The sequence below is a fragment of the Pristiophorus japonicus genome, chromosome 13 (genome assembly GCF_044704955.1).
Source record: "Pristiophorus japonicus isolate sPriJap1 chromosome 13, sPriJap1.hap1, whole genome shotgun sequence".
Lineage (NCBI taxonomy): Eukaryota > Metazoa > Chordata > Chondrichthyes > Pristiophoridae > Pristiophorus > Pristiophorus japonicus.
In genome coordinates, this window is record NC_091989.1 from 116525791 (window position 1) to 116540612 (window position 14822).

General features: G+C 48.4%; 1 protein-coding gene and 1 pseudogene across 2 annotated transcripts in view; both read left to right on the forward strand.

The window, feature by feature from the left end:
- Positions 1–14822, forward strand: part of fhod1 (formin homology 2 domain containing 1) — a 447258-nt gene that overhangs the window by 65395 nt on the left and 367041 nt on the right. The window lies entirely within an intron of this gene.
- Positions 4749–14822, forward strand: part of LOC139279042 (zinc-binding protein A33-like) — a 49029-nt pseudogene continuing 38955 nt past the window's right edge.

Below are 14822 nucleotides of genomic sequence, written 5' to 3' on the forward strand. Positions count from 1 at the left end.
TCTTCCCCAAAGGGCCTCGCACGACCAGATTGCTAATTAATCCTCTCTCGTTATACAAGACCCAGTCTAGGATGGTTCCTCGAGATATTGGTCTAGAAAACCATCCCTTATACACTCCAGGAAATCCTCCTCCACAGTATTGCTACCAGTTTGGTTTGCCCAATCAATATGTAGATTAAAGTCACCCATGATAACTGCTGTACCCTTATTGCACGCGTCCCTAATTTCCTGTTTGATGCCATCCCCAACCTCCCTACTACTGTTTGGTGGTCTGTACACAGCTCCCATCTAACATTTTCTGCCCTTTGGTGTTTCGCAGCTCTACCCATATAGATGCCACATCATCCACGCTAATGTCCTTCCTTACTATTGCATTAATCTCCTCTTTAACCAGTAATGCTACCCCACCTCCTTTTCCTTCCTGTTTATCCTTCCTGAATATTGAATATCCCTGGATATTGAGTTCCCAGCCTTGGTCACCCTGGAGCCATGTCTCCGTAATCCCAATTACACCATATCCGTTTACACCTATGTGTGCGGTTAATTCATCCATCTTATTACAAATGCTCCTCGCATTGAGACTCAGAGCCTTCAGGCTTGTTTTTTTAACACTTTTTATCCATTTAGAATGTGGCCCTTTTGATTTTTACCCTTGATTTCTCTGCCCTCCATTCTTGTTTTTCTCCTTACTACCTTTTGCTTCTGCTCCATTTTTACTTCCCTCTGCCTCCCTGCATAGATTCCCATCCCCTTGCCTTTTTAGTTTAAACCTTCCCCAACAGCACTAGCAAACACTCCCCCTAGGACATCGGTTCCGGTCCTGCCCAGGTGCATGTTGGCATCTAGTTGAGCCTAGTTTCCCAGTAAACTTAGGTCTATTGTCGGTAAGTTGGGAAACTTTGCATTAAAAAACAAACTTTTCTAAAGATTTTTTTGTTTGAACTTCATTAAAAGTTTTTTTAGATGTATTGCTGCAAGTGTATGATGCTATCACCCATATCAGTGGAAATTCTTGTACTCTATGGTAATCTAGTGGCAGAAATGGGGACGTATGTGGGCGGTGGGGTGGGGGGGGGGGATGGTGGGAATGGAAATACCTCTATTCATTGGGCCAGAGTTTGGTGAAACCTAAGTCCCGCCTAAGTGCCGCCCAAAGGATCGCTAAAATCCTGGCGGTACTTTGGGCGGAAGTTTCATGAAAAAATATGGGAAAGACCGCCCGGTGGCAAAAATGGGACTTGCACGCCGATTGTGGGCAGCAACGGGTGGCAGCTCCCTTTCTGGGCAGCAAATGTGATCCTTGGCAAAATTCCACCGAGGATAGAGACGGGCCCAGGGAGGGGAGGAACTGATAAAATCAAAAGTTTTCAAACTAATAAAAAAAATACCAGAAATCCTTCAGGAGACCCCATCCACCTAAATTCCTGCAAAAGAAATAAAGAAAAGAAGTGCACTAACCTTTTTTTGTAGGTCTTCATACTTAGTGTTCAGGTCAGACCTGCCTCCACGTGGCGGTCTTTTCCCCTGCTGGAGCGGAGGACCGCCCGGACCAATCTAGGGACTCAGCGGGTGGGAGGACTATTGTGGGCGTTGCACGCCGGCGCACACCAGCAGGCACTCCCAGCGGTCTTCTCCCCCCGCCGGCGTGAGGACCTGACCAAATTCGCTCGGAGGGGAGAGCGCCCACAAAACATCGAGACCGCCAAGAAAACTCGGCGGCAGCCGACGGTAAGCCGGCCAAACTTGGACCCATGGTTTCTAGACCACTACTAACTAAGAAATACAGAGGGTTGTGTGTTAAGATTTTTTTTTAATTGCTTTTGGTGGTGCGTGGTGCTGGCAAAGCCACCTTTGGTGCCTGTCTCTATGATAGTGGTGATGGTGGGTTGCCTTCTTGAACCGCTGCAGTCCCTGTGCTAATGGTGCTTCCATGACACCGTTTGGTGGGGAATTACAGGATAATGATCTAATGACAATGAAGGAAGGCAATATATGTCCCAGTCAGAATGCTATATGACTTGGAAAGGAACTTGGAGGTGATAGTGTTCCCATAGTTTTGCTGCTCTTGTCCTTCTCTGTGGTAGATGTCACAGGGCTGGGTGGTTCTGTCAAAGAAAGCTTGGTAATTTGCTGCAGTACATACTGCAAGCAAAGTGTGCTGGTGGTGGCTGGGTTGAATATCGAGCCCAGTGGCAAGGATGTCAATGAAAGGGTTTATTCTATCCTGGATGGTATTGAGTTTCCTGAGTGCACTCATCCAGGTGAGTGGCAATTTTCCACCAAGTTCCTGACTTGAACCTTGCAGATGGTTCAAGTCATCGAGGTGTCAGAAGGTGAGTCACTCATTATACGGTGTTGATTTGGTTCATTTCAATTATGCTTCTGGTCAAGAGAGGGCACGGTACCTTTTCCATCTCCTTTCTTGAAGACTTCATAGAAAAGATATTTTCATAACTTCCCGGCTACTCTTGTAGGATGGAGTTTTAGGTTTCAAGTTCTGCATCACCATCTATTAAGTCTTGCCCTTCCAAGATGTATTGCAATTCCCACCCCTCCCCTCAAAAAACCTGGGGAGCCCCAGTATGACCAATGCTAGTTGGTTTGGCAGGTCCATGTCCAGACCTTCTCTGAATACTGGAAAGTTAAGAAAAATATATGTGAATAGTTAGGTGCGTGCAGGGATTGAGGTCGGGGAGCGGAGGGCGGGGGGGTGGGGGGTTATGGTGCATAAGAAAAATCTGATCATGATATAAGAGCGCCTCATTACATTCACTAAAGTTCTCATCACAGGCCCAGTGTCGATAAATACCAACATTAGAACATGAAATAAGAGCAGGAGTAGGCCATATGGCCCCTCGAGCCTGCTCTGCCATTCAATAAGATCATGGCTGAGCTTTCACATCATCTCCACTTTCACGCCCGATCCCCATATCCCTGATTCCCTTAATAATCTGGTAAAGTGATTCACTTGGAAATGTAACATTGAGCAAATTAAGAAGAACCATGTATTGGGCACTGATGTTTCATGAGTAGTGTCAATTATGGGCTTTTTGGAAAATCTCTAAGGCAGTACCAGCATATCATTGTGAAAGCTGGACATCAGTGTCTGTTACATTTTATTTTGCTTCTGTTTTATGTTCACAGATTGTTTTGTGTTTCGTACAAACTCCTAAATTTTAATCTAGTCTTTCTTCAGTTGTATTACTTTCATTTTGTATTACATTTTAGAAAATTTGTAGAATTTTTTAAAATCCTTACTTTTCAGAAGCTTCTAGAGACAATGGGGTCAAGTTTCGGGCCGCACCTAGAATGGTGCAGCCCCGCAAGCCACGCCTGATTTCCGCACTCAAAACCGTGCCGAAAACTTACCTCGGTATTCTCCACTCCCTAAGGTGGATCCAGGCCCTCGGTGCAGCGCAGCACAAGCTGTGGGGGGCGGAGCCAGGTCCCTGCGCTGAAAACAGTGCCGGGACCTCTGCACATGCGCGCAACAGTGTGCGAGCATGTGCAGTAGCTCCAGGCGTCCGAGGCTGTGTGGGAGGGGCCCGAAGCACGCCGTCCCAAGCACTGGCCGAATGAGGCAGTGAAGATAGGACCTCTTCCTCGAGCTCCTGCTCTGGCTCTGGCTCCCGCCTCCCCCCACGGCCCCCCCCCCCCACCCCCAGCTCCCGCTCCCTCTGGCTCTCTCCCGCTCCCCCCACCTCCCCCCCCCAGCTCCCGCTCCGCTCCGGCTCCCCCCCTGCCACCCCCCCTTTCAGGTCCGCTCCTCTCCCTCTCCACGTCTTCGGCGGGGCCCGCCCGCCCGGCATCTTGCTGGGGGCGGGCCCCACCCAAAGTCTTCGTCCCAGCTTCTTCTCATCAGCCGGCCCCGTTCAGCCTCCCCCCTCTTCCCCCTCTCCCCCGCCTCCCTCTCCTCTCCCCCGTTCCTCCCTCTCCTCTCCCCCGCTCCTCCCTCTCCTCTTCCCCGCTCCTCCCTCTCCTCTCCCCCCCTCCTCCCTCCCCCACCCCTCGCTGTCAGAAACACAGAGACACTGACAGACAGAGAGAGAGAGACTGACATTCAGAGAGAGAGAGAGACACTGACACATTCAGGGAGAGAGAGAGAGAGACAATGACAGAGACAGAGAGAGACACACTGGGGGGGGCCCCGTCCCAGCACGCTGTTGGAGGGCTCCCGGTGCTGCAGTCGGTGAGTAGAAACTTAATTTTTTATTTATTGATTTTTTAAATTATTTTTTTATTTTTAATTTTTTAATTTTTTTTGATTGATTTATTGGTTGATTTATTGATTTATTTATCATTTATTTTTGATGATGGCTCTTTATTTGTAAAAGTGATGTGTTTCATGTTTGTAAACTTCCCTCCCCACCCCGCCCCGCTGCCCCATTTCTCTTCCTTACGTCTGATTTTCTAAGTTTAGGCAAGGTTTTTCTGAGCGTACAAAAATCTACACTTACTCCATTCTAAGTTAGTTTGGAGTAAGTTTTCGCTGCCTAAACTTGCAAAACAGGCGTTAGTGGCCGGACACGCCCCCTTTTGGAAAAAAAATCTGTTCTAAAATGAAACTGTTCTAACTCACTAGAACTGGAGCAAACCTAATGCCGAGAATTGCAATTTCTAAGATGCTCCATTCTAAACCAGTTGCTCCAAAAAAATAGGAGCAACTCAGGCCGAAACTTGAGCCCAATAAACTGGGAGAAATTAAACTGAAAGTAAAGTGAGCGACAGAATAATGATCAGCGACTGAGATGGCTGTCAGTAAACAGGTCTTCACCCTGACTGAGGATTTAACCTGCTCCATCTGCCAGTCTCTGTTTGTGGAGCCTGTGCAACTGGACTGTGAGCATAACTTCTGGAAATCCTGCAGTACAGACTTACACGAGGCACATGCTGAAGTCAAGGTCACTCAGGACCTGCACCTTTATTTCACAGCTCTCGAGTGCCACACTTGCCTGAGACCTGCCTTTATATACCTGTGTAGAACAGGTATGCAATGTCTCCTGCAAGTGCACCCCTGGTGGTAAGGTATGCTTATTGTTACAGGTCATATCCAATTACAGTCATGTATAGCATGGTAAAATACAGTTATATACAGTAATGTGAGATACATGACATCACCCTCCCCCAAGGTCTATTGCCTTTATAGATTCAGTCTCTCAGGTGGTCTACACTCTCGTGTGGAGCGTCTTAGTTGTGGTCTTGTTGAATGGCGGAGCAGGCTCGAGGGGCTAGATGGCCTACTCCTGTTCCTAATTCTTATGTTCTTATGGTTCAGTTGTTTGCCTTGGTGCCTGTTTTTCTTTCGGTGTGATTGCTGGTATCTCACCTGGGCTGTCTGTTTTGTTCAGTATGATTGTTGGTATCTCGCCTGTTGAGACTGCCCTTTCCTCAGGTTGTTCCCTCTGTCTGTCCACCAGGTGTGGTGCGAGTTCCACATTGTAGTCTGCCTCTGGTTCTGCAGTGTTGTTGGTGAATCTACTTTTTATTTGATCTACATGCCTCCGGCAGGTTTGGCCATTGTCCATTTGTACAACCAGCAGCCTGTTTCCTTCCTTCTGTCCCTGCAAGCCATTTGGGAACCCCTGCCATAGTTTAGCACAAACACTTTGTCCCCCATCTCATTCCACCTCCCCCTCGAATTTCGGTCATGGTACTCAATTAGCTTCCGGCGCTTTGCCTCAACAATTTCATGCATGTCTGGGAGGATTAACGAGAGCCTAGTCTTTAAAGTCCGTTTCATCAATAGTTGCACGGGAGGAACCCCAGTCAGCAGCAGTCGCGACAGGCGACCCTGCAGCATGGGACCTTGGATTTTAAGCATGCCTAGTTTAATGATTTGCACTGCTCACTCCACCTGGCCATTGGAGGCCGGCTTGAACGGTGCTGTCTTAACGTGATTTATGCCGTGGTCAACTATAAAGTCTTGGAATTCTGCGCTGATGAAGCACGGACCATTATCATTGACCAATATGTCAGGAATTCCGTGCGTTGCAAACATGGTTCTAAGGCTCTCTACAGTGGTGGAGGTGGTGCTCGAGTTTAAAATGGTGCATTTGATCCACTTTGAAAATGCATCGATGACTAGGAGAAACATTTTGCCCATGAATGGGCCCGCATAGTCTACGTGCACCCGCGACCACGGTTTGCTGGGCCAGGGGCTCAGGGGGGCCTCCCTGGGGGCATTGCCGAGTTGGGCACAAATGGTGCATCGTCGGATGCAGAGCTCCAAGTCCGCGTCAATGCCAGGCCACCAGACGTGGGATCTGGCTATGGCCTTCATGCTCGTGGTGGAGCTCCCGGACAAATGCCCCTCTGCCTCGCAAAGGCATAACTACTCGGCTGCCCCACATCAGGCAGTCTGCCTGTAGTGATAGTTCATGCATGCACCTTTGGAAAAGTTTGATCTCCTCGGGGCAGGCATCGCGAGCCTCTGCCCAGTCACCAGTTAAAACACATCTTTTGACTAGGGATAACGTGGGGTCGCTGGTCGTCCAGGCTCTGATTTGGCGAGCCATCATGGGTGAACCTGTGGACTCAAAGGCATTGATTGCCATGACCATCTCACAGTCCTGTTCGTTGGACCCTTCTGTGGTCGCCAGGGGTAGCCTGCTCAGCGCGTCGGCACAGTTGTCTGTGCCTTATTGTGTAGTCATAAGACGCCAGCATGAGTGCCCACCTTTGAATGCGCGCCAAGGCGTTGGTGTTTATTGCCTTGCTCTCGGATAGCAGGGACGTGAGGGGTTTGTGGTCGGTTTCTAACGCGAACTTGGCCCCAAAAAGGTATTGGTGCATCTTTTTGACACCTTACACGCACGCGAGCACCTCCTTCTCCACCATATCGTACCCGCGCTCCGCCCGCGAAAGTGACCTGGAGGCATAAGCAATGGGTTGCAATTTACCCGCACCATTGACGTGCTGTAAAACGCACTCGACCCCGTACGCTGAAGCATCACACGTAAGAACTAGCTTTTTACCTGGGTCAAAAAAAGCCAAAACACTGTTGGAACATAGAAGGTTGCGTGCTTTATTGAAGGCGCGTTCTTGGACGTCCCCCCAAAACCAATCGCACACCTTTCTGAGTAGCACGTGGAGAGGCTCCAGCAGCATGCTCAAGTTCTGCATAAAGTTCCCAAAGTAATTGAGTTGCCCGATAAAGGCACGCAGTTCTGAGACATTCCGGGGCCTGGGTGCCAGGCGAATTGCTTCGGTTTTGGATTTTGTTGGGCGGATTCCATCAGCGGCAGTCCTTCTGCCCAAAAATTCAACCTCGGGCGCGAGAAACAGACACTTGGATTTCTTAACTCTTAGGCCTACCCGATCCAATCGCTTTAGTACTTCCTCCAAATTGCGGAGATGGGAGTCGGTGTCCCTGCCCGTGATGAGTATGTCGTCTTGAAACCCAACCGTCCCCGGACTTGAGCAGACTCTCCATGTTGCGCTGGAATATAGCAGCTGCCGACCTGATGCCGAATGGGCATCGATTGTACATCGATGTGTGTTGATGGTGGTGAGTAGCTTAGACTCTTCGGTCAGTTCTTGCGTCATATACGCAGATGTGAGATCTAGTTTTGAGAAAAGTTTTCCTCCAGCCAATGTGGCAAATAGGTCCTCCGCTCTGGGAAGCGGGTATTGGTCCTGTAGGGAGACTCTGTTTATGGTAGATTTGTAATCCGCACAGATTCGTATGGATCCATCAGGCTTCATGACTGGGACGATGGGACTTGCCCAGTTGCTAAATTCCACGGGTGAGATTATGCCTTCCCGCAGAAGCTGGTCCAGTTCATGTTCAATCTTTTCCCTCATCACATAGGGCACAGCTCTAGCCTTGTGATGGACTGGTCTAGCATCCTGTGTGATGTAGATTTTAACTTTAGCCCCTTTGAAGGTGCCCACACCTGGCTGAAAGAGATGTTCAAATCGACTTAGAACTGTTGAGCAGGAGGTCCATTCCTCTGATGACATGGCATGAACATCATCCCATTTCCAATTTAGTTTTGCCAGCCAGCTTCTCCCCAGCAGTGCTGGGAGGCTGGGAGATCTCCGGGGACAATCCACAGGGGAAGTCGGTTCACTGTCCCTTTGTGTGTGACTGAGAGCATGGCGCTGCCAAGGACTGGGATGATTTCTTTGGTATCGGTCCTTAGTTTGGTGTCGACCCTTGTGAGTGTTGGTCTGTTGCTTTTGTGCAGCCACAGCTGTTCAAATTGTTGGACGCTCATGAGAGATTGACTCGCTCCCGTGTCCAGTTCCATGTTGACGGGTATCCCGTTGAGTAGAACTCTCATCATTATTGGAGGCGTCTTGTTGTAAGAACAGTGGACATTGATCGTGTTGACCCGCTGTACCTTGGTGTCCCGGGCACTGTCCCCACCATCTTCTGGTCCGCTTTCCGACCCTTCCGATTCATATACCAGCCGAGCTGCTGTTTTTCTGCACATGCGGGCCAGATACCCTGTGTAGTTGCAGTTTCTGCAAACGGCATGCTGAGATCGACACCCCCTTGAGATGAGTGCCTTCCCCCACATCTCCAGCACAGACCGCTTCCATTGTTTCCGAAGGATGAGCTGCGTCTGGCTGATCTCTCTTGAGCTTCTCTCAGTTTGTAATTGATTACTCGCATTGTGGGTTGATGAGGTGTGAACGGCCGTTCCTGTGGCCCTTGATGGCTTCTGGTGCCACTGTCTGCTGTTGAAGGCCTGCTCTCCTGCCTTTGTCTGTGTGTGGGGGTAGCGGCTTGTTTCACGCTGTGAACCCCTTGTTGAGATGTTTCGTTAGTTGTCGTACCCGCATTATCGATCAACCTCGTTTCTTCTTCTCCTGCCAAGACTGTCTGTGCAACCAGTGCTGCTGCCTCTAGGGTCAAGTTCTTGGTCTCTATGAGCTTTCGGAATATGTCTGCGTGGCTTATTCCTTCAATAAAAAAAGTCTCTCAGTACTTCTCTCCTTAGTTCATCGGAGAACTCACATAAACTAGCCAGCCTCCGAAGTTCCGCCACAAAGTCGGGTATGCTCTGGCCCACACAGCGTCTATAGTTGTAGAATCTGTGTCTGGCCATGTGTAGGCTGCTCGCTGGCTTCAAGTGGTCTCTCACCAGTGTGCTCAACTCTTCAAACGACTTGCTTGCTGGTTTCTCGGGTGCCAGCAGGTCCTTCATTAAGGCATATGTTTTCGAGCCACAGCTGGTCAAGAGATGAGCTCTTCTCTTGTCTGCCTTATCGTCACCCAACCAGTCTTTGGTTACAAAGCTTTGCTGGAGCCCTTCTATAAAGTCCTCCCAATTATCTCCAGCATTGTGTTTCTCATCTGAGCCGTTGATAGCCATTCTCTGGATTCTGTGATCCCGTAACTCGTCGCCATTGTAAAGTCCTGACCCTGCAGTACAGACTTACACGAGGCACATGCTGAAGTCAAGGTCACTCAGGACCTGCACCTTTATTTCACAGCTCTCGAATGCCACACTTGCCGGAGATCTGCCTTTATATACCTGTGTGGAACAGGTATGCAGTGTCCCCTGCAAGTGCACCCCTGGTGGTAAGGTATGCTTGTGGTTACAGGTCATATCTAGTTACAGTCATGTATAGCATGGTAAGATACAGTTATGTACAGTAGTGTGAGATACATGACAAATCCTGTACCTAGAAATGTTGGGTCGCGTCCTGCCCAGAATGTCGACTGGTTCTCCCCTGGAGAAGCTACACCAGTAACAGGGTGTTGGCCAATCTCTCCGAGAAAGCTCGGCAGCTGGAGCTGGACCTGAAGCTGGAGAAGGAGCATTCTAACTGTGAGGGACACGGGGAGAAGTTGGACCGGGACACGGAGCAGGAGCAGTCTGACTGTGAGGGACACGGAGCAGGAGCAGTCTGACTGTGAGGGACACGGAGCAGGAGCGGTCTGACTGTGAGAGACACGGAGCAGGAGCAGTCTGACTGTGAGGGACACGGAGCAGGAGCAGTCTGACTGTGAGGGACACGGAGCAGGAGCAGTCTGACTGTGAGGGACACGGAGCAGGAGCGGTCTGACTGTGAGGGACACGGAGAAGGAGCAGTCTGACTGTGAGGGACACGGGGAAGGAGCGGTCTGACTGTGAGGGACACGGAGCAGGAGCAGTCTGACTGTGAGGGACACGGAGCAGGAGCAGTCTGACTGTGAGGGACACGGAGCAGGAGCGGTCTGACTGTGAGGGACACGGAGCAGGAGCAGTCTGACTGTGAGGGACACGGAGCAGGAACGGTCTGACTGTGAGGGACACGGAGAAGGAGATAATGTTCTGTGAGGAGAATGAGATTCTGATATGCAGCAGTTGTGCGGAATCTCCCGCACATTTAGACCACAGGTTCCTGCCGGTACAGAAGGCAGTTCTAAAGTACAATGTCCAGCTGAAATCGGCCTCGGATTCCATGGAGGATGAAAAGAAAAGTAAAAATGAATTAAAACGGCAGCAGGAGGGGAAAATTTCAGAGCTGGATGAACTCACTGGATCCCTGGAGCAAGACATCTCTGCACAATTTGCCAAAATCCATTGATAACTTGAAGACAAAGAGAAACATTTAATCAAAGTGCTGGGGAGACAAAAGGAGGAAGATCTGCGACCAGTGGAGAAGAACTTGAAAAGAATTGAAGAGGAACTGACGTCACTTGAGGAGAACATACTGAATGTTTGTGTAAACATCGAGCAACAAGACAGTATCTCTTTTCGCAAGGAACTGAAAGGATTGCGAGAAAGGTACCTGGACGAAGGTGAAGGGGCAGAGAGAGGTGAAAATGAAGAAGATAGCTATGAAATCCGAGATTCAGAGGAAGATCAAGAAGAAGAAAGTGAATGCTCAGCTGAAGGTGAAGATGAAGAGATATTGGTGTCTGCAAGTCTGAAACACACAGTATTTCGAGGCCCGTTACTCTATGCAGTGTGGAAGGAAATGAAACAGACCATCTCTCCAATCTCAACCTCACTGACCCTGGACCCAAACATAGTGCATCGTAAGCTCATCCTGTCTGAGGACCGGACCAGTGTGACACTTGGCAACAGAGAGGTTTGCAGCTTCCTGATAACCCGGAGAGATTCGATAATGTTGTCTGCATCTTGGGGTCATAGGGATTCACATCAGGGAAACACTACTGGGAGGTGGAGGTTGGAGACAAGACTAAGTGGGATGTGGGGTGGCCAGAGAGTCAATCAATAGGAAGGGGACTAACACTGGGGCCTCAATTTGGATACTGGGCTATGTGGCTGTGAAATGGGAATGAATATGGAGCTGTTGAAACCGCACATGTTCCACTGACCCCGAGTGTGAACCCCAGGACCATCGAAGTTTACCTGGACTATGAGGGAGGACATGTGACCTTTTACAATGCTGATGATATGTCCAATCTCTACACTTTCACTGACACATTCACTGAGAAACTCTTTCCTTATTTCTCTCCTGGATTGTGCGATGAGGGTAAAAATTCTGCTCCTCTTTAACTGCAGTATTTCCAACCGTAGGTTCCTAAACTGATGTGTCAGAGTATGGAGAGATTGTGTCCAGTGCAGGGCGAATATTGCACATCTCACACATTAACTTCGAGACACAGCAGAACGGGGTCAGCATTAAAGCCGACAAAAAAAAATATATCTTATGTTCTCAGATTTTTGAATGATAAGGGGGTCAAGGGTTATGGGGCATGGGCAGGAAAGTGGAGACAAAGATGGCCAGAGGTTATGCTCTGAAATTGTTGAATTCGATGTTGAGAGTCCAGAAGGCTGTAAAGTGCCTAAACGAAAGATGAGGTGCTTTTCCTCGATCTTGCGTTGAGCTTCCTTGGAACAGTGTAGGAGACCGAGGACAGAGAGTACAGAGTGGGAGTGGAGTGAAGAATTAAAGTGACAGGCCACCGGAAGCTCAGGTCACACTTACAGACTGAACAGAGGTGTTAAGCAAAGCGGTCACCCAATCTACGCTTGGTCTCCCCAATATAGAGGAGACCACATCGTGAGCAATGAAAACAGTATACTAAATTGAAAGAAGTACAAGTAAATCGCTGTTTCACCTAGAAAGAGTATTTGGGGCCCTGAATAGTGGGAAGGGAGGAGGTAAAAGGGCAGGTGTTGCATCTCTTGCGCTTGTACGGAAAGGTGTCCTGGGAAGGGGAGGGGATGCCGGGGGTGACTGCGGAATGAACCAAGGTGTTGCGGATGGAGCAGTCCCTTTGGAACACAGGGAGGGGAGGGGAGGGGAAGATGTGATTGGTGGTGGGATCACACCGGAGGTGGCGGAAATGACAAAGGATGATCTGTTGAATGTGGAAGCTGATGGGGTGAAAGGTGAGGACAAGGGGAACCCTGTCGTGGTTCTGAGAGGGAGGGGAAGGGGTGAGAGTAGAGGTGTGAGAAATAGAACAGACACGGTCAAGGGCCATGTTAACCATGGCAGAAGGGAATCCTCAGTTGAGGAAAAAGGAAGACATGCTAGAGGCACAAGTGTGAGGGTACAGAGTGATTGTGCTTTTGAGTTAGATGAACCACTGAAGCAGGTTAGCATCCATGTGTTCTTTATTTATATTCGAATAATATGCAACCTGAAGTTATCCTGATTGTATCAACTGTCTCTCATCATACTCGATGTTCTGCCTACTATGGAATAAAGCAACTTACGAACATCGTCGCACCTAGTGTTGACTCAGTCTGCCTTTGGCAAGATTGAAGGAATATGGGCCCAAATTTCCCTAACCTCTTTTTCTGGCGCACTCACTTGAGCTGCGCCGCTTTTGCCCGCCTCCAAGCATGCCGAAAAAAAACCTCCATATTTTGGTTCCTCTCCAGCCTCTCCTCCATCATGGCGCAACGTGGCCCAATGGATTGGTGGCGGAGCCAGGTCCCCGCGCTGAAAACAGTGCCGGGACCTCTGCACATGCGCGCTAGAGTCTGCGCACATGTGCAATAGCTCCTGGCAGGCCGTTTCTGCAAACGTGCGCAAACGTGGGAGGGGCTGAAGCACGCCATCACTAGCCCTGGCTGAATGGGCTCCCTCATCGGCGCCCCTCTGCGTTCCCTAAGGTAGGACTTCTATTTTTTATTTGTTATTTACTGATTGATTTTGGTGCTTTAGGTGCAGGGTTCCTTCTATTTTTTCATTTGTTATTTATTGATTGCTTATTACTTTGGTCTTGGTGCTTTAGCGGCTGGGTTCCTTCTATTTTATTTGTTAATTAATTGCTTATTACTTTTTGTGCTTTGTTTGGTGTTTTGTTTGGTGCTTTAAATGTAGTTACTTGCACCGATTCCTTACCTGTACGTAAGGTCTTTCTGTGCGGACAAAAGTGGACACCTACGCTGCCTTAAGTTAGTTTAGTACAATTTTTTTCTGGCCAAATTGGCATAAATGGTGCAAGTGGCTGGGGACGCCCCCTTTTGGAAAAAAAAACTGACCTTACAAAAAACCTAACAAACTGACTTACGCTGGTGCAAATTAAATGGCCATATTTCGCAACTAAAAAGATACACCAGAAAAATCAAGTTACACCAAAAAAATCGGTGCCGCTCATGGGGACATTTGGGCCCTATATTCCCATAAGCCACGTACATCTGTCCTAGAGCCCAAGGGAGTTTCATTGTTACACTCCTGGTTCTATGCTGTAGATATAGGGCAGTGAGAGCCAATTCCCATAAGCAGACCGCTGAAGGGAGTGGCTGATACCACTGAACCCGTCGATATCTGTGGCAGAACCAGCCTTGTAAAACTGTTGAGTATGAGTAGTCCAGAATAACACAATAGGATGGTCTGAATCCAACAGGTGTCTTCAAAGTTAGATCTAGTCTTCATGAGTCTAGGTCATGAAGGAATGGGCTGGATGGCCCTAATCTCTGTCCTAATTTTCTTAGATACTGAATCTATATGTAAGGTTAAGTGGCCAAGACAGGTAAAGTTCTGCATTTATGTATCGCTGTAATTATGTTGTATTGCTGTTTGTTATGCAAAGAGCAACATTGAAACTTGGTAACAATTAACATGCAACAAGAAATTGCTAGAAGTTTGCTTTTATCAGATTGTATGCAGATTCAAGTGTATCGTTCCGGCATAAATGTATTTTAACCCCAGAATATGTACTGAAAGTTTGTTACCTTAACTAATGATGGTCTAACTGCATAGTTCATGTATATATTATACTATTCTCTTGAATATACTTTTGATTAAAATTAACTGTAAATGTGATTTTTATAACCAATAGCTTGGCCATTCTTGGAACTTTCTCGAGCAGGACATGAAGTCATGTCTGGATGGAAAAGGGTCATGTTATCATAATATATTTTGGCATTGGTATTAATAGGGAGGCTGGATTCATTTTTGCACCTGCACATAAAAGGCATGCTCTGGCTCCACCAGACAAAGAGGGCATTGAGCATTCCATATATTCTGTTCCTCATAAGTGGCGGAAACTAAAAGGCATCACTAATTGGGCCTGATTAGCCCACTTAGCCACATCACCCTGCTGTTTCCACTTCTGGGTCCTGGGTTTGACTCCAGCAGGTTATATTTCCCCTCTCTGATGTTGCTACTGGATGCAGGTTCATAATTCAGGATAAACAAATAAACTGGAGCAAATTGGCCACAAGAGTCACTGGCGTGGGAAGTGAAAAAAATTGGAAGTGGGGGCAATAAGGGTGCTGTCCTGAGGTTGGAGCTAATGCACATTGTGAGGGAGAGCACAGCGAGCTTCACTCTGGACCTAACCTAGGATTGGGCTAACCCTGGATGATCATATGAAAAAGATTCCCCCCCGGCCCCACCCCGCCCCATCCAGCAACGTATCCTCTTACTTTCAGCACATATCTGCACCAAAAGAT